Below are 20,072 nucleotides of genomic sequence, written 5' to 3'. Positions count from 1 at the left end.
TTCTTGTAAATGAGCAGATCAATTTTAGGAAAACTTCGTGATTGTAAACATAGTCAAATTCTAGTTGTATATTAGTTCATTAAAATTTTCTCTTTCTTAGAAAAACTTAATTTTTTTTCTAATTATACCTGACTGGATTGTGCAGCAAATAACATGAAGTAAAAAAACTAAATAAAAAAGACATATTTTAAAATCAGTGGCTAAAATGCATATGTGTTTGCACATAACTTCATATTTAGGAGTGAAAATGTTTAAATTATTTTTTAAAACCATTTTTAACAGGAAAACCCTTCTAGAAAGGTTTATAATAAGTAATATATCCTTTTTAATTTCACATTAATTGAAAGTAATCGTCTTTATCATTTAGTTGCCATTGGGGATTCTTCAGGTCTTACTCCTCCAAGTCATCTTAACCCTTCTATTGACTCTGGATCCACAGAAAGCTTCTGCATAGGGGATGGTACATGTTCATCACATTCCTCTGTGGGAGATGGGCAGGCTGCAGGGTTGCTATAAGCTCTTCTTATGGAGAGACAGATTACCTCTTGGTTATTTTCATTGTCCAGTTTCCACCCCAGAAATGGGAATGGTGAATGTACTAACAAAACTGTAATTATTTTTAAGTACCAGAAAATTGTATAGAGTAATTAATTGATAGAAAACTGAAGCTCACATAGACAGGTTCATATACGCAGTAAGTTGCATGACTGATAAAACTTTGATCTCAAGCTGCTTCTGCCTCCTTCACTCAATATGATCAATGAGTGTTTGTGTCCTGTGCTAGAGATTTCCACACAGGATTTATTAGCAGATGGGACGCAAATGGGTCTGTCATCCCCCACCCAAAGGAAAAAGATGATGAACCAAAGTAACTAAAGCTTTTTGAGGAGTGAAGGGACTGTTTATAGGAATGCTGCAGGATTAAGACAACCAGCAGGAGAGGAAAGAGACTTAGGGAGGGTTACCACTTCCAGGCTTCAGGGGATCAGGGAAAAATGGCATGGTGGGAACCCTGTGTAGCTATAGGGGAAAACGATTCTCCTGGCAGCTGTGGTCAACATTAGAAGACTGCCAAATTGCCTCTTGATGGTGGAGAATGACATGTAGGAGGGAGCAACGTGACCTCTCTCCCTTAGCCTTCAAAGATCAAAGGGTCTCGGGGGATAAGAGGTGATTAAGGGTCAGCTTCCGGTGGAAAAGCAAGACTCTGAGAAATGAGTATTAAATCCAGGGAAGGGTCGTTGGTATCAGTGTAAGGGGCAACAAGCAGCAAGTAAGCACAGGCTTAGTGTGAGGAAAGACCAAGTTACGTTGAATTCTGAACACGCCAGCCTCAACAGCCTACGAGTCTGCTCTAGGAGGCAGTATATGAACCTGAATAACCTGTGGGAGTCAGCTTTGTTTCACATAAGCCAATATAAATTTTTTGTTGTTGTTGTTTTATTTTTAATAATCCGAAGAGGGGCATACCGTGGAAAAATGATGGGGAAAGAAAAGCAAGGCTGAGGGAGGACCCTAGGTAGATAACTTTCACCAGAAACAGCCCCTCCTGGAGCAGCTGGGTGAAGAAACCCATGTGCTGGTACCTTCTTGAAACTCACTTGGCTCTTTCTATGTTCCAGTGACCTGCAGCATGAACGCCAGTGTATAGTATAATACGTGGACAGTGGACAGCATCTTGAGTCTTCCCAGACTGCCTGGTGCAAGTGCCTGAACCAGAAAAAAACTTAACTCTAAAACCCCATCTTCGGAACTCTCAACTCCCAACATTCCCCGTGGGTGGAGCTCTCCACCGTGAACTCCAAGAGTGAGTGCTGCACTTCCGGGCTTCTATTACTAAGGAGGGGACAATGGCGATGGCGGCTGCAAGTGTGGTCGTTCCTGCCGAGTGGATAAAGAACTGGGAGAAATCAGGAAGAGGAGAGTTTTTGCGTTTTTGCCGGATTCTCAGTGAAAGTAAAAGCTGTGACAGTTTCGCTTATAGAAATTTCCAGCAAGCTCTCTATGAGTTGTCCTACCATGTCATTAAAGGAAATCTAAAGCCTGAACAGGCATCGAATGTTTTTAATGATATTAATGAATTTCGTGAGGATATGCCTTTTATTCTTGCTGATATATTCTGCATGTTAGATATTGAGACAAATTGTTTAGAAGAAAAAAACAAGAGAGATTATTTTACACAATTAGTATTAGCATGTTTGTATTTAGTTTCAGACACAGTTCTAAAAGAACGCTTGGATCCAGAAACATTGGAATCATTAGGTCTTATCAAACAGTCACAGCAGTTCAATCAAAAGTCAGTTAAAATCAAGACAAAACTCTTCTATAAGCAACAGAAATTCAATTTGTTAAGAGAAGAAAATGAAGGGTATGCCAAGCTGATTGCTGAACTGGGGCAAGATTTATCTGGAAATATTACTAGTGATTTAATCTTAGAAATTCTGAAATCTTTAATTGGATGCTTTAATCTGGATCCCAATCGAGTTTTGGATGTCATTTTAGAAGTGTTTGAATGCAGGCCAGAACACCATGACTTCTTTATAGCTTTATTAGAAACTTACATGAGTATGTGTGAACCACAAACATTGTGTCATATTCTTGGGTTCAAATTCAAGTTTTACCAGGAACTAAATGGTGAGACTCCATCATCTTTATACAGAGTTGCAGCAGTACTTCTGCAATTTAACCTTATTGATTTAGATGATCTTTATGTACATCTTCTTCCAGCTGATAATTACATTATGAATGAGTACAAAAGAGAAATTGTGGAAGCTAAGCAAATTGTTAGAAAACTTACAGTGGTTGTATTGCCTTCTGAAAAAAGTGATGAGCGAGAGAAAGAAAAGAAAAGAGATGAGAAAGTAGACAAGGCACCTGACAATCAAAAACTTGGTTTACTGGACGCCCTGTTAAGTATTGGTGATTGGCAGCATGCACAGAGCATTATGGATCGGATGCCTCCATACTATGCGGCTTCACATAAAATAATAGCCCTTGCTGTTTGCAAGCTTATACACATAACTATTGAGCCTCTTTACCGAAGAGTTGGTGTTCCTAAAGGCGCTAAAGGCGCACCTGTTGATGCTTTACAAAACAAGAAGGCACCAAAGCAAGCAGAGAGCTTTGAAGATTTAAGGAGAGATGTATTCATTATGTTATGTTACCTTGGTCCTCACCTTTCTCATGATCCCATTTTGTTTGCAAAAGTCGTGCGCATAGGCAAGGCATTTATGAAAGAGTTTCAGTCTGATGGAAAACAAGAAAATAAAGACAAAATGGAAGTTATCCTTAGTTGTTTGCTTAGCATTACTGACCAGGTACTGCTTCCTTCTCTTTCTTTGATGGATTGCAATGCTTGTATGTCAGAGGAACTGTGGGGAATGTTTAAAACATTTCCCTATCAGCACAGATATCGTTTATATGGCCAATGGAAGAATGAAACTTATAACAACCATCCACTTTTAGTAAAAGTTAAAGCTCATACAATAGAGAGAGCCAAATATATCATGAAGCGTCTAACTAAGGAAAATGTAAAGCCTTCAGGAAGACAAATTGGGAAGTTGAGCCACAGCAATCCCACCATTTTGTTTGATTATATCTTGTCCCAAGTACAGAAGTATGATAACTTAATAACACCTGTAGTAGATTCATTGAAGTATCTCACTGCATTAAATTATGATGTCTTGGCTTATTGTATCATTGAAGCTTTAGCTAATCCAGAAAAGGAAAGAATGAAACATGATGATACAACCATCTCAAACTGGCTTCAGAGTCTGGCTAGTTTCTGTGGTGCAGTGTTTCGAAAATACCCAATTGATCTTGCTGGTCTTCTTCAGTATGTAGCCAATCAATTAAAGGCGGGCAAAAGTTTTGACCTTCTTATATTGAAAGAAGTGGTACAAAAAATGGCAGGAATAGAAATTACAGAGGAAATGACAATGGAGCAGCTAGAGGCCATGACTGGTGGAGAGCAGCTAAAAGCTGAGGGTGGATATTTTGGTCAGATCAGAAATACTAAAAAATCCTCTCAGAGATTAAAAGATGCACTACTGGACCATGATCTTGCCCTTCCTCTTTGTTTGCTTATGGCTCAGCAGAGGAATGGAGTAATCTTTCAGGAAGGTGGACAGAAGCATTTGAAACTTGTAGGAAAGCTCTATGACCAGTGTCATGATACATTGGTACAGTTTGGTGGATTTTTAGCATCAAATCTAAGCACAGAAGATTACATAAAGAGAGTACCTTCAATTGATGTGCTTTGTAGTCAATTTCATACACCCCATGATGCAGCATTTTTTCTGTCTCGGCCGATGTATGCACACCATATTTCATCAAAGTATGATGAACTTAAGAAATCAGAAAAGGGTGGTAAACAGCAACATAAAGTTCATAAGTATATTACATCATGTGAGATGGTCATGGCTCCTGTCCATGAAGCAGTGGTCTCTTTACACATTTCCAAAGTCTGGGAAGATATCAGCCCTCAATTCTATACCACATTCTGGTCACTGACTATGTATGACCTTGCAGTTCCACATACCAGCTATGAACGAGAAGTCAATAAACTTAAAATCCAGATGAAAGCAATTGATGATAATCAAGAAATGCCTCTAAATAAAAAGAAAAAAGAGAAAGAACGTTGTATTGCCCTTCAGGATAAGCTCCTGGAAGAAGAAAAGAAGCAAATGGAACATGTACAGAGAGTTCTGCAGAGGCTGAAATTGGAAAAGGACAACTGGCTTTTAGCAAAATCTACTAAAAATGAGACCATCACAAAATTTCTGCAGCTGTGTATATTTCCTCGATGTATTTTTTCAGCAATTGACTCTGTTTATTGTGCTCATTTTGTTGAATTGGTACATCAACAGAAGACTCCAAATTTTTCCACACTTCTTTGCTATGACCGAGTTTTCTCTGACATAATTTACATGGTCGCTAGCTTTACTGAAAATGAAGCTAGTCGATATGGGAGATTTTTGTGCTGCATGTTAGAGACTGTGACTAGGTGGCATAGTGATAGATCCACATTTGAGAAGGAATGTGGAAACTATCCAGGATTTCTGACCATATTACGAGCAACTGGATTTGATGGTGGAAATAAAGCTGATCAGTTAGATTATGAAAATTTCCGGCACGTTGTACATAAGTGGCATTACAAACTAACCAAGGCATCAGTACATTGCCTTGAAACAGGTGAATATACTCATATCAGGAATATCTTGATTGTGCTAACAAAAATACTTCCTTGGTACCCCAAAGTTTTAAATCTGGGTCAGGCTTTGGAAAGAAGAGTGCATAAAATCTGCCAAGAAGAGAAAGAAAAGAAGCCAGACCTATATGCATTAGCGATGGTCTACTCTGGACAGTTGAAAAGTAGAAAGCCATATATGATACCTGAAAATGAATTTCATCACAAAGACCCTCCTTCAAGAAATACTGCCAGTGTACAAAATGGGCCTAGTGGTGGGCTGCCTTCTTCATCCATGGGAAGTGTACCTAAATCAGATGAAAGCAGTACAGAGGAGGGTGATAAATCAAGGGAAAAATCTCAGTGTGGTGTGAAAGCTGTCAGTAAAACTTCTAGTGCCACAACAAAAGGGAATTCAAGCAATGGAAATAGTGGCTCTAACAGCAGAGCTGTTAAAGAAAATGACAAAGAAAAAGGGAAAGAGAAAGAAAAAGAGAAGAAAGAAAAGACCTCAGCCTCTACCCCAGAGGCCAGAGTACTTGGTAAAGACAGTAAAGAAAAATCAAAAGAAGAACAGCCAAATAAAGATGAAAAAGCAAGAGATATCAAAGAAAGAACACCTAAGTCTGACAAAGAGAAGGATAAAAAGAAGGAAGAAAAGGCTAAAGATGAGAAATTCAGGATTGTCCCCAATGTAGAATCAAAATCGACTCAAGAAAGGGAAAGGGAGAAAGAGCCACCCAGAGATAAAGATTGGGCAAAGGAAATGAAGTCAAAAGAAAATGTTAAAGGAGGAGAAAAAGCACCAGCTTCTGGGTCCTCAAAGTCACCTGTTCCCCGAGCAGATATTATAGAGCCTGAAAGGGAACAAAAACGTCGCAAGGTTGATTCCCATCCTTCTCCATCACATTCCTCCATGATAAAGGACAGTCTCATGAAACTTAAGGAGTCTTCAGCAAAGCTCTGCATTAATCATACTCTACCACCACACTGCAAGAGTAAGGAGAGAGAAATGGACAAGAAAGATTTGGACAGGTCAAGAGAAAGATCCAAGGAAAGAGAGAAAAAGGATGAAAAGGACAGGAAGGAACGGAAAAGAGATCATTCAAATAATGACCGTGAAGTGACACTAGACTTAGTGAAAAGGCGAAAAGAAGAAAATGGAACAATGGGGGTTTCAAAACATAAAAGTGAAAGTCCCAATGAGTCTTTCTATCCAAATGAGAAAGACAAGGAAAAAAACAAGTCAAAATCCTCAGGCAAAGAAAAAGGCAGTGATTCATTTAAGTCTGAAAAGATGGATAAAGTCTCCAGTGGCAAAAAAGAGTCAGGGCATGATAAAGAAAAAATAGAAAAGAAAGAGAAATGGGACAATTCCGGAGAAAAGGAAGAGAAGAAACATCATAAGTCCTCAGACAAGCACAGATAATGAAGACTTTCAACCAAGAATATGGACAGACCTCTGAGCTGAAGGTTTCCCAGCAGAGGATGCCAGAGATCTGTATGACATTCTCAAAACAATATCTCTTAATTAAGAGCTTTTGGTACTGTTCATCTTATGGTAATCTGCTTTAAGCCAGAAAATGAATACATACCATCATCCTTTTGAGACACTGCAAAGTCACTGGTTTGCAGAACATTTTTACCTCTAGGCAGTTTCTTGCAGCAAGATCCTGTGTGTACAGTTTTTTTTTTTTTCTTTCTTGAGACACACCGTCCAGATACAGCATCTGTGAAAATGTTATCAACTGAGTTTTAGATTGCTCTTCTTTCTCAGAAAGGTGAGTTAATTGCCTTCAAGAATGAATTCCTTATTGATGTAGGTAAGGCTGCCTTTGTGTGTAAACTCCGTTAACTGACAATATTGGGATGATTGTGTTGACTGACAATTTTGACCTGAAAAAAATTTTTAATTTCAGTTTGTGGGAAAGATGTTTTTTACATGCTTAACCTCAACAGTAGTGTTATCCTTTAAAGTGCCCTTAAATATATCATCAAAGATTCTCTTGTCAGACCTGCAAGATAGCTTGGCCAGTTAAGGTGCTTGTTGCCAAGTCCAAAGACCATGGTGTTAAGATAAATTTACCATTAAATTTTTTAAAATTTATTTTTATTTTATGTGTATGAATGTTTTGCCTGCATGTCTGTAAGTGCACCCATGTCATGCAATTCCTGTGGAAGTCAGAGTAGGGTGTTAGATCCCCTGGAACTGGAATTATGGATGGCTATTAGCCACTGTGTAGATGCTGGGAACCAAATCCCGGTCCTCTCCAAGAGCAGCCAGTGTTCTTAACTGCTGAGCTATCTCTTTGGCCCCAAATTCACCATTTTAAAGTTCATAATTCAGTGGCCTTTAGTATATTGTTTTATTACATTGTCACCACTATCTAATTTGAGAAAATTTCTCTCATCTGCAAAAGAAACGGCAAGTGTATTAGGAACCACTTTTAATTCTACCCTTCCTTCAACCCCTTGAAACTACTTTCTGTGGAATTGGCTATTTTGGACATTATATATAAATGGAATCATTTAATATTGTGGCTTTTTGTGTAGAGATTCTTTCATCAAGCATCTCTCTTTCAAGACACATCCATATTTTAACATGTATCATTACTCCATTCCTTCTTATTGGATGTATAATACTGCGTTTCATGACTGTGTATAATATTTTGTTTATCCATTCATCAATTAATGGACAGGAACAATGATTTTTAGGTATTAAGATTGTAACTTAAACATTAGTGTATACACAGATGTCAAGGTTATACATGGTGTGATGACAGTGCTGTGTAGAAATGATACATAAATTGTTTATCAATGTTACTGGAATTGTTTCCTAAGGGCTGTTTTAGCTCTGGTTTAAAGGAATATATGAATGTAGTATTTTCATCAATAAAATTTAATGTGTTAAGCATTAATTTGTAACTTGAATAAGAACATTAGGCAAATAAGAAATTGTTCGCTATGTGCTATAATGATCATGTTTTGAATTTTTTCATCATGCATTATTTGAAAATATGTTAATATATTAAAGGAAAGGAGTATGATTGAGGCAACACGTTTTAAAATATTTTTTGTAATGTACCACACATTATTGTATCTTAATATAAATGGCTATTAAAACTGTATCCTTATAGGGGAAAAGAAATCCTGTTCAATGGAGGACTTCTGAAAGGTGTTTGCAAATAACTTTGAAAATACCTTTTTATCTCTGAAGATTGTCCATTTGATGTGTCATAAGTTAATGCACAAGATCAAGAATAATTTATGTATCATTTCTACACTTCCTTAGGGCATGCTGTGCATTTACTACCATGTAAGATGTAGGCTATTAAAAGTTAGAAGTAGTTGTTAAAAGTTACTGTTTCTAGCTGGGCGTGGTGGTCCATGCTTCTAATCCCAGCACTGGGGAGGTAGAGGCAGGTGGAGCTCTGTGAGATTGAGGGCACCCTGGTGAGTTCCAGGCCAGCAGGGGATACAGGGAGATTCTGCCTGATGTTTAAAGAGGGGTTCAGTACTAATTGTAGAGACCCTTGCCGGTGTCTTGCAACAGGTCAGGTGTTTCACACTTGATCTAATTTTATCTTGATAGCAGCTTTACAAGGTAAGCACTAATACTGTTTGTAAGTGATGCAAATGAAATTCAGAGTGTTTAAATGTATATGGTCACATGGCTAGGGAGTAAATGCAAAGGACTCTTCCCGTGACAGCTATTGTCCTTTATTCTAGTTTTTTTTTATTCACCCTGCATTTAATGATTTATCAAATATTGACTCAATCTCCTAGACGTAAGGACTAAGAAGACACATTTTTGTTCTGAATTGCTTCATTTTCTGTGTTTTGCATAGAAACAGAAAGTGAATCCTCAGCTCCCAAAAAAGTACTTGTTAGAAGGTAGGCACATTCTTTAAAAATCTGCTCATGTTAATTCAATAAATTCTTTCCCCATTCATTAAAGAATCTAACACAGTAGCTGAATGAAAGCAATGAGTGATACTATAGAAAAAATTGCGCTAAGCGCTAATCTGTAGTATTTGTAACCGTAAAATTAGGAGAAAATTAGGAAGCAAATTATTATTTTACCCCGAGATACTATCAAAACTGTTGACTTCAGGGTTTAGTAAAAATTTCTTTTAAGCAAAGAAAAACAGGATCTTATTAGTCTATAGGAGTACTTGGAACCCAAAACCACACATGCATAATATTAACCACTGCTGACCCCACTGTGGCAGGATCAATCCATCTCTATTGATAATTTGAGGATAATACACTGAGAAGCATCTACATATGTTTATCCTTCATAGAGGCATCACTGATAGTGCAAATTAACAAGAGACTTTATACATGCAGTTTCATGATAAATGCTAAGTCCTAAAGGGGCAGGGAGTAATTCATCATGTTAATTCATCACCTAGTTGACTTTCTATTGCTGTGATAAAACACTTTGACCAAAAACAACTTGGGGAGGAAAGGGTTTATTTCATCTTAATCTCCCAAGTGGTAGTCTGTCACCGAGGGAAGTCAGCAGGAGCTCATAGGAGGCAGATAGGAAATACAGACGACCATGAATGAACTCTGCTTACTGCCTCTTCCTCTAGCCTGTGTTTATCCTGCTTTCATACACAATGCAGAACCACCTACCAGGTCCAACAATAAGCTGGGCCCTTCCAGATCAATTACTAGTTAAGAAATGCTTCACAGACATGACTGCACACCAGTCTGATGGAGGAAATGTCTCAATTGAGGTTCCCTCTTAGGTGTGTCAAGCTGCCAACTGAAGCTACCCAACAAGTATAGTAAAAATTCTAGACCAAATAAATGAATAAGTAAATCCACAAGATGGAAGACTGGTAATCAGTTCTGCATTTTTTTTTTGCTCCAGACAAGTTCAGAATCTTGATTGTATTTGATGCTATTTTTATAAGGGAAAGTGAAGTTGATGGTGGAATCTTAACAGTATTCATTATCTTGACTGATGAATATATATGGGCCTCACATATGATTTTTAAATTCCTAGTTTCTTTAGGTCTTTCATTATGAAGGAATGTTGGATTTTGTCAAAGAATTTTTCTGCATCTATTGAAGCAATCACATGGGGTTTTTTTGTGCTTGATTCTACTTACCTGCTGCAGTAAGTCTATTGATGTGCACGTGTTGAATCATCCTTGCATTCCTGGAATTAAACCAGCTTGATCATGGTGTATGATCTTTTTAATATATTGTTGAATTTTGTTTGCAGTTTTTTTATTGAGATTTTTACATCTATATTCATCAAGAAATTATTCTATAGCTTTTGTGTGTCCTTTATCCAGTTTGAGGGTTAAAGTAGCTGTCCTGGTAGAATGAGTTAGGAAGTACTCTTTTTTATGGAATAGTTTGAAGAGTGCTAATATTAATTCTTCCTTAAAGATCTAGTGGAATTCAGCAATGAATTCTGCTTCTGAGGTACTCCTCTGTTCGGAGACTTTTTTTTTTTTGCTGTTTCGGTTTCATTGCTTGCTATAGGTCTGTTTAGGTTGTTTATGTCCTCTTGGTTTAATTTCAGTAGGATACACATGTCTAGAAGTCTATCCTTTTCTTCTAGATTCACCAATTTATTGGAAAGTAAGTTTTCAAAACATTACCCAAACATCTTCTGGGTTTCAGTGGTATCTGTTACTATATCTCCTTTTTCACCTCTAAATTTTGTTAATATGGGGTATTCATTTTCTTTTGGTTAGTCTGGCTAATGATTAATTTATCATTTCTAAGAACCAGTTTGTTTCAATGATCCTTTGTGTTCTTCTTTTCCTAGTATTTCTTTCTACTAATTTTGGGTTTGGCTTGTTCTTGTTCCTTTCAAGACTTTGACATGCATTATAAAGTTGCTTATTTGATATTTCTATGATTTATTAATATACCCACACATTGCTATAAACTTATCTCTGTAACTGGCTTTACTGTATTCTACATGTTTTCATTTTCGTTTGATTCTAAGCATTTTAAAATTTCTGTCCTAATTTCTTCAGTGAGCTGCTGATTGTTCAAAAGCATATTGTTCAGGTTCCATGTGTTTGTATATTATTTGTAGTTTGCTGTTGATTTCTAGTTTTATTTATGATCTGATAAGTTAAAAGAAATTATTTTAATTTTTTGTATTTGTTAAGGGTTCTTACTGCCTAAAATAACCTTTTTTATTTTTTAAAAATATTTTATTTATTTCGTGTTTTAGTGTTTTATCTGCATGTATGTAAGTGTACCCCTGTTGTGCAATGCCTGCAGAAGTCAGAAGAGGAACTGGAGTTAGGACCATCGTTAGCCACCATGTGGGTGCTGGGAACTGAACCATGTCCTCTACAAGAGCAACCAGTGTTCTTAACTGCTGAACCATCTCTCCTGCCCCTAAAATAATGATCTGTTTTAGGGAAAAAAAAGTTCTTTTGGTGCTGAGAAGAATATCTCTAGATGGAATTTTATGTAAGTCTGTTAAGTCCATTTGGCCTACAGTGCAATTTAACTCTGACAGTACTTTGCTAATTTTGTGGGTTATTAAAGTCACCCATATAATTGTGTTTATCTGTCTGTTTATATTCAGTAGTGTTTGTTATATAAAATTGAGTGCATCAAATGTTCAGTACATATATATTTACAATAATTACATCTTCTTGAATGGATTGTTACCTTTCTTAGTATTTATTGACCTTTATCACTTTGAATTTTGGCTTGAAGTGGCTTTGTCAGGTATGAGTTTAGCTACTTTCTATTCTTTTCCTTAGAATATGGTTTTCCATCCAATAATAGATTAGTTTATTGATAACAACAGATCACATGATCCTCTGAGCACTGCTCTTCAATATATAAGTCCTTTGGGGCGATACTTCATATCCCAACCATGCCTTTATACCTCTGGCCCTCAAAACATTAATGTTCATCTTATAATGTAAAATGGATTAAGCTGTCTCCAAGAGTGCTCCAAATCTTATCAGTTCCAGTACTGCTTAAAAAAATCCAAAGCAGACTTTTACCTATGAGCCGCTATAAAATTCAAAAACGTTACATTCTTCCATGATAGAGTTGCAGAGAGTAAACATTCCCATTACAAAAGGGACAAATAGATGAATAGAAAAGGATTAGACCAAAACAAGAGGGCAAACATTAAATCTTGTAGCTCCATGACTGGTTCCTGGCGCACAATGTGGTAGTGAGATGTAGACCCCAGAGGTCTTCATCATTGTCATTTGTAGGCCCTGTGGCCTCTTTGGGGGGCTGGCTCCACTCATTGGCTGCAGCCTTGCTTAGCAGCTGTTCTACATTCTTGGCATCCCCAATTTCAGGGATCTCAGTTGCAGCTGTTTTACTCTCACAGTTAAGTAAGTCACTGTTAGAGGGGCTGCCTTCAGGGATTCTCACCTTGATATCCACTGCCTGGCCTTTCAGACTTTTCTTTTTTTATAAATATCTTTTATTTTTGTTTTATGTGTATGCATGTAATTACCTACATGTAAGTGCACCTGTGTCATGCAGTGCCCATGGACGCCAGAAGAGGGCGTTGGATCCCCTAGAATTGGAGTTACAGACAGTTGTTAGCCATCGTGTTAGGTGCTGGGAACCAAGCCTGGGTCCTCTGTAAGAACAGCCAGTGCTCTTAACCACTGAGCTCTCTCTCCAGCTCTTCAAGCTTTCCTTTCAAATCTCAATAAAAGCTATATTTTTTCCCCCCACATACTAATCATTGAAATTTACTAAATGTCATGGGAGTCTGGGTCATTTTATCTTTCAGGCCCAGACAGGTCAGACTTCTAAGGGCTACATGAAGATTGAGCCCTGCCCTGCTTTGCCTACCAGTTCATGAGCTAAAACAGTGGACTGTGATCTCTACACAGACCAGTAATGCAGTGACTGCATAAGCTGCCCCCAAGCTATTCTTACCATGGACCATCAATTGGATGTTCCCTCTCACCAGAGTACCCTGCCTTTTGTGCACCTGAGTATGTATTTCCATCAGATTCGTCTGGGACACTACGTGGGAAAGCACTGTGCAATCTATGCAAGTCTCTGGCTGCACCCCTACTTGTTATCCACACACAGCTGGATTTGTGCCTTTTTCCAAAGGTCTAGCCACATTTCTTAACTGTATGTACCTCACAGCAGCAAACATTGCTCTTCCCAACACATACACCTGTGTCTAGGCCAAGTCACAGCCAGGTTCAATGGCCTGTCTGTAAAGACTCAATATGATTGACTACAGTGGAGTGCAAAGGCTATTGGGGCTTGGAGATATAAAAATGCAGGGGCCTCTGATCCTCCTGTCCCAGCTGTAAGATTTGATTGCAAAAAAACCCTCATGGTTCCCCACCCTGGTTCCTGTTCACAAAGTAGGAACTGCAGGGGCCCCATCTCTAGTATCTACTCTCTGCACAGATTACACATCTCAAGTCTTAAACTGAATTTTTTTTTTCTGATTACCAGATTTTTGCTGAGTGCCAAATTCTGTGTCTGTGGCACTTGCCAAGGTTTCTTTCTCTCTTTTGTTTAAGGACCTATCAAAGAGGCTTCTCCTCTACCTAATCTGTCACCAGATGTCAGTTATGCTTTTGTTTTTTTAACAAATCTAAAGTGTAGCATTTCTGTGTTTCATCTGGTTTCTGTCTACTATTGTATACTCTTGCCTTTCCACACCACCAGTCCTGTTCCTCCAGCCATCTACCTATCGTTTTGTTTCAGTCTCTTTCCTGAAGATGATGCAGGAATGTCGTGGGTGTTGCTAATCTACCATCTTCCCTCCATACCAAGTTTTTGTTAGTTATTTAAAGTATAAGCTGGTTAAACCATATATCTGTCTGATATAAAGTCCTTCCTCAAATTTATGTTAATTATACTAAATTTATATTTGTGCATAGGCATATTTGCAGAGGCTTTCTTAAAATATTTTATGTGTATGAGTGTATTGCCTGCATGTATGTAAGTGTACCCTTATTGTGCAATGCCTGTGGCGTTCAGAAGAGAGTATTGGAGTTCCTTGGAACTGGAGTTGACAGACAGTTGTTAGCCACCATGTGGATGCTGGGGATTGAACCTGGATCCTGTGCAAGAGCAGCTAGTGCTTTTAACTGTTGAGCTATCTCTCCAGCTCCTGCAGATGCTATTATCCACATTGTTTTGTTTTTTTGTTTTTTGACACAGGGTTCCCCTGTAGCCACAGTTGGTCTGGAACTCATTATGTAGACCAGGCTGACCTCCATCTCACAGAGATCTGTCTACCTCTGCCTGTCTCTGCCTCCCAAGTGCTGAGATCAAAGGCATGGGTCACCATGCCCAACTTTGATACTTATTTTATTTTTTTATTTTTTGGTCTTTTTGAGACAGGGTCTTCCTGTAGCCTCGCTATGTAGACCAGGCTGGCCTTGATCTCACAGAGATCCACCTGTCTCTGCCTCCTGAGTGCTGGGACTAAAGGCTGATACTCATACTTTAAATGTGTGCATTAAATGAAGGCATTTGTTATTATTAGAATTATTGAAATTAATCTAAAAGAACACTCAGGCTGTTTCAGGGTGGGCCTCCTGTTAGCCCCTTACTGTTGCTGGCCTGGGCAGTCATTCTGAGCAAAGCCCTGCATGAGCTAATTCTGTCAGGTCATAACTGAGTCATCCAGAATCCATATTTACTAATTTACATGAAGTTAAACATCTTTTTTATGACTGGATTATGTGTCACCTACCCAGTAAACATTCTTTTTACTTTAGTTCAGATACAAATTTAGTATAATTCAGAAGTAGAGAAAAGGTACAGAATAATCTCAAAGGATACTTTTCAGTGTTTATACTTTCTAATGCCTCTTTTCCTAGTTCCTAGAAATGATAAGCACATCCTTAATCTGTGGTACCTTTTCTGATATGCTATTTCATCTCACATCATTGACAAAGAGAAATATATACAGCTCCTACTGTGTGCCAGGCACAGTTCAAAGATAAATTATCTTCTCTCCCTCACAAAATGCCATTAAGGTAAGTACCATCTCATTGCTTATGGGAAAAACAGGCTGAAAAGTGAGGCTTTTGTTCCTCTTCTCTATAATTTTGATTGGGGGCATTGTGTTTAGTCCCTGAGTCATACATCACGGAAGGCAACATGGAAATGTGGGTATGATGGTGTGGATTCCTTATAAGTTTAGAGATTCAGTGGCACTCTTAAACCTTAGGATCTTTGTTCCTAAGCTGTGACCTGCAGCTGTATGAGAATTTTATAAGAAAATATGGAAATACCATTCATGAATATTATCTTATTGTACCAGAAAATGCATGTCTATAATTGCCACAAATGTTGTGATGATTTTATCTATTTTAGCTTTGTTTTATTTTATTCTCATTTTCCTTCCTAATTAGTTGGATTTACACAAGTAGAATTATGTATAGAGTGGGAGAAGAGAATGAGTCACCACTTGGGAGTAATTGCAACTTACAGTGGATTTTGCTCTTACTTGGATTTGTTAAGAATGAGAGGAAATACCTGACCACATTCCTGACTTCAGGAAGAATATCTGGCTGGATCAAGAAACATGATCAACTTTTTTCACTTATCATTATATAAGACCAACATTAACCTGTTCTCTGTGGTCAGGTATGTATTGCAGACTTATATCCATCCCATTTTTAGCTAATTGTCTATCCATCCTATTCTGGAGATGGGCTCTGGGGTAGGGGTGCTGTGGAAATCTTTCCTGCCACTACCTAGCAGAGGGTGCTACAGCTCCAAGCTGATAGCAAGGGAGGACTGGAAGTTTCAGGTTCGATGGGATAAGGCTCTTTGGGGAAATGACTTAAGACTTTAGAATATGATGTGGAAAGAACCTTAAATCTATGGGGGCTGGGGATGTAGCTCAGTAGAGTACTTACCTAGCATGTACAAAACCCTGGTTTTGATCCCCAGAGCCACATAAATGGGGTATGGTAGCACATGCCTATGATATAATCACTCAGGAGGTAAAGGCAGGAGGATCAAAAGTTCACTAACTTCAGCTACACAGCAAATTTGAGGCCAGCCTAGGCTATATGAGATACTGTCTCAAACAGCAACAAAATGAAAGAACACCAAATAGAGGAGAATTTGGAGAACTAGCTCAGCCCATAAAGTACTCAGTATGTAAGCATTATGTAAGTTCAATCTTCAGCAACTACATAAGAAGTCAGGCATGGTTGCACATGCTTATAATGACAGCACTGGGGAGGCAGAGAAAGGAGGAGCCCTGGGGCTCACTGGCCAGCCAGCATATCCTACTTAGCTAGCCCCAGGTCATAGTGAGAGACCCTATCTTAGGAAACAAGATGGACAGCTCCTAAGGAATGACAACCAAGGTTGAGTCTGGCCTCTACATACACTCATGCACGCATATGTGCATGTGCTACATTGTACACTCAAAAGAGCCTTAATTCTATGACCATCAGTTCTGCAAGCTTTCCAGAAAAAGCACTGTTTTTTTCTGGTATCCACTTTTAGCCATTAGAAGGGGTGGTCACAGTACATGCACCATCATTAGAAGGGGTGGTCACAGTACATGCACCATCATTAGAAGGGGTGGTCACAGTACATACACCATCATTAGAAGGGGTGGTCACAGTACATGCACCATCATTAGAAGGGGTGGTCACAGTACATGCACCATCATTTCTCCAGCTTTCAAACCTTGACTCCTTGAAGTTTTTCACTCTCAGATGGCACTCACACTATTAGGATATGATGACAGTAATGAGGGACTTGACGGAAAAAGATTTCAATAGCTTATCTTAGAAATATTACTAATTGATACTGAAATGTTTCTTGGACATGAAGTATTTGCCCAGGTACTTGGCTCTTGGGGAAAAAAATACAGGTCCTTGCTCACACAGAACTGAATATTCAAACAAGAATGTGATGGATAATGGACAGTGAACAAACTATGTAGTATTTTAGATAAATGCTTTTTTAAAAGAGAAGGAAATGTGGAGCAAGTCAAGGAGGATTCACAGTTCACACTGTATATAATAAAGGAAGGACGAGAGATTTGACAAAGGGGACGAATTCTCATTTACCATAGTCCCTGCCTTGACTGGTGATTGCTAGAGCTTATGTGGAGTCTGTCTGGAAGGCCAGGTTTCATGTGTGGCCACCTGTTCTGGAGTGGAGGTGATGGTGGGTGTCTAATACCTGGCTGGGAACTTTAGACATTCTAAAATTATGGAGCTGGAGATTTTTGTTCTATTTTGATACTAAGATAATGGCATTAAGTACATAATTTCACTTTCTCAGTGTGACATCTATACAATAGAAATTTGTCAAGAAAAATACTCCAGTTATAGTAAAAGAGAAAAATCAGTTACTAGTATGAATCTAAAACACTTTTTTCAGACAATAAGCAGGTATTGAATACCTATGAACTATAAGGCCCTTGGAAGGGGAGAAACTATTCTGGAGGCAAACTTTGCCCTGCTTAGTAGATGTTACTCACTGAATGAATGATCCAGCCCTTGTGTATTTAAAATATTGAGGAATGAGAGATGGGCAGGAAGGACACATGGAATGTGAAAGTGGAAAAGCGATGCTGGGAAGACTGTAGGGGAGGGTTAGGGTAGGGCATGGGGGAAATAGGGGAAAGGAGAATCTACTAAAATACACTTTGTTTGTTGAAAATGCCATGATGCTTTCTAATACCTTGCATGCTAATTGAAAAAATTGACTTATTTAAAAAATACTGGGGACTAAGAATGTAACTCTCAAGTGATAGAGTACTTGCCTACCATGTGTAAAGCCCGGAGTTTGATCCCCAGCACCACATAAAACTGGGAGTGGTGATGCATACCAATGGAGTTACATGTCTTTAATTCCAAGAGCCAGGAAGAACAGAAATTCACCTTTTTCCTTGCCTGCATAGAGAGTTTGAAGTCAGTCTGTGACTTGTAAGATGCGTTCAAAAAATAGACTATATATATCCTACTTTTCTACTTAGTCACGTTTTAAAGTGTGAGGTTTATATTTACGTTTTCCTGTTGACTAGTAGAATGCCAGCTAAGTCCTAGAATGACTTATTTATCTTTACATTTCAAAATTATGCAGAAATCAGAGAGTAAAATTTTAATATATGAAAAACTATTCAGTAAAGTAGAAGGCCTAAGAAGGAAATAATCCTTTGGAGTAGGAGGTCTTAGGAAGTCTAAGTTCTTTTATAGCATATGATCCTACAAGTGTGGAACTAGTGATTATCAAAATATTTTTTCTCCAGCGTGAGGAACCTTGTGGTAGCAGTATTTCAGAGTATAGGGACAGAAGAGATGGACTTGCTCTCTTGATGCTGCTGTTTTTGTTTTGATGCATTGTTTTGTCTTGATGCATTGTTGTTTTCATTGTTCTTTTTGCAATGCAGGTTATTGGTTAAATTCCCAGAGAGTGTGATGTAAAGCTGATCTGCTACCTTACAACTTTTTATTTATTCTGCCAGCCCATGAGATTTTCTTCTGTTTCTTTATCCTGTACTATATGATAGAAGACACACTGAAAATTTGGATTTGCAGACTACACTATTAGGATTTGATGAAATTGCCTGGATATTTTATATCGATCATCATGGTAGGTTGGAGAAAAATATTAAATTTTCTATTCTAAAAGCATGTCAGTTACATACTCTGATCTTATCATTGTGAATCTTAATATTCAAGATTTTAATTATTTCAGCTTCACAGTTTGTATAAGAAACATTTCTGAGTTTGACATGCAGTAACTTCTCAACCATACAATCATGAGAGTAACTTACAAACTCCAAACTCATTTTTGGTTTTAGTATATATATTAATGGTGTTTTTCTTCAACTGTTAATGAAAAACATGTTTTTTTTTCTGATTATATGCAAAGTTATGGCAAGAAAACAACAGCATGAAAATATTTTGGCCTACAGATGAAACCTTTTATAGTATAGAATATTCCCCGAATAGTCCACTGGGAACAGAAATTAAGTTACGTTCACTAAGGTTTTCTGAACAAGGAGCTGCAAACCATGCTAGAGTCAAGATGTAGGTGTCTTTCAGGTGCCATGTCTACCCTTGATCCTAATGCAACTTCTGGCACATGTTCAACTTGTTTTCCTTTCAACCGAAGTACTTAATCAAATATCATCTTAATTACTTGCTTCCAGAGGTCTCAGTGCAAAAATGGATTTCTATGAACTTTCCTTCTGTAATTTCAGAACTTTTGTTATATCTTATCCATTTGAACATATAAGTCTGTCTGTTACATGCTGATTGGTGTGTCTTGCCACATAATTATTCTGTGTCCATGCTTCCCACTGTCCTATGAAAATGATCCTTTGAAATTCCAATTTAAATTTTTTTTAAGAAAATGTTACTTATATGACAGAGTGAGCACTTAAAATGTGAAAAAAGACTTCGTGGATATGTAGTTCATGGCAAGAGCATAGCAGCACCAATAATCATAATCATAATAGCTTATACTTTAGAAGCTACTGTGTGTTAAGGTGTGCACATAGTCATAGATGACTTGAAGTCAGAGAATGAAGAAGAGACAGAATTTCTGTTTGTTTGTTTCAAAACAAAGCCATAAATCAAAATGCTTAGAAAGCAAAAAAGTGGAAATTTATTTGAATGAAGGTGACAGATATACAACAGGCTTTCCCATTTGAGTTTGTTAATAGCATCACCTCCCATGCACATTGCATGTGCATGTGTAGGCAAGCACACACCCAGTGGATTTCTAGTCCTAACTAAGAAAATAAAATATATTTTTATGTGTTTTATGGCAATACCAAGCACTTCCCTGGGGTGAGTGAGTTTCATGAATGCCACAGACTGAATATCATAGTCACCTATGGAATTCATACATTGGTGGAGAAAAACAAGTCAAATTTTTATTTATTTATTTA

At 37.9% G+C, this 20,072-nt stretch overlaps 1 pseudogene across 10 annotated transcripts in view; it reads left to right on the top strand.

Annotated features, from left to right (window-relative positions):
* Positions 1 to 20,072, top strand: part of LOC103731723 — a 39,591-nt pseudogene that overhangs the window by 4,918 nt on the left and 14,601 nt on the right. For 3 of the 10 annotated variants that reach the window (XR_607155.2, XR_003849015.1, XR_003849012.1), the window contains exons 2-4: positions 1,623 to 6,969; positions 15,553 to 15,787; positions 18,564 to 18,766. The product of XR_607155.2 is annotated as a THO complex subunit 2 pseudogene, transcript variant X1 (transcript). Of the gene's footprint in view, positions 1 to 1,622; positions 8,323 to 12,947; positions 13,156 to 15,015; positions 15,175 to 15,552; positions 15,788 to 18,563; positions 18,767 to 20,072 lie in introns of those variants that run through there. The other 7 variants (XR_003849011.1, XR_003849017.1, XR_003849013.1 and 4 more) reach the window with 7 other exon arrangements.

Source organism: Nannospalax galili, unplaced genomic scaffold, assembly GCF_000622305.1.
Source record: "Nannospalax galili isolate Female #2095 unplaced genomic scaffold, S.galili_v1.0 scaffold1791, whole genome shotgun sequence".
In the NCBI taxonomy this organism is placed as follows: domain Eukaryota; kingdom Metazoa; phylum Chordata; class Mammalia; order Rodentia; family Spalacidae; genus Nannospalax; species Nannospalax galili.
This window is presented reverse-complemented; position numbering and strand designations above follow the sequence as displayed.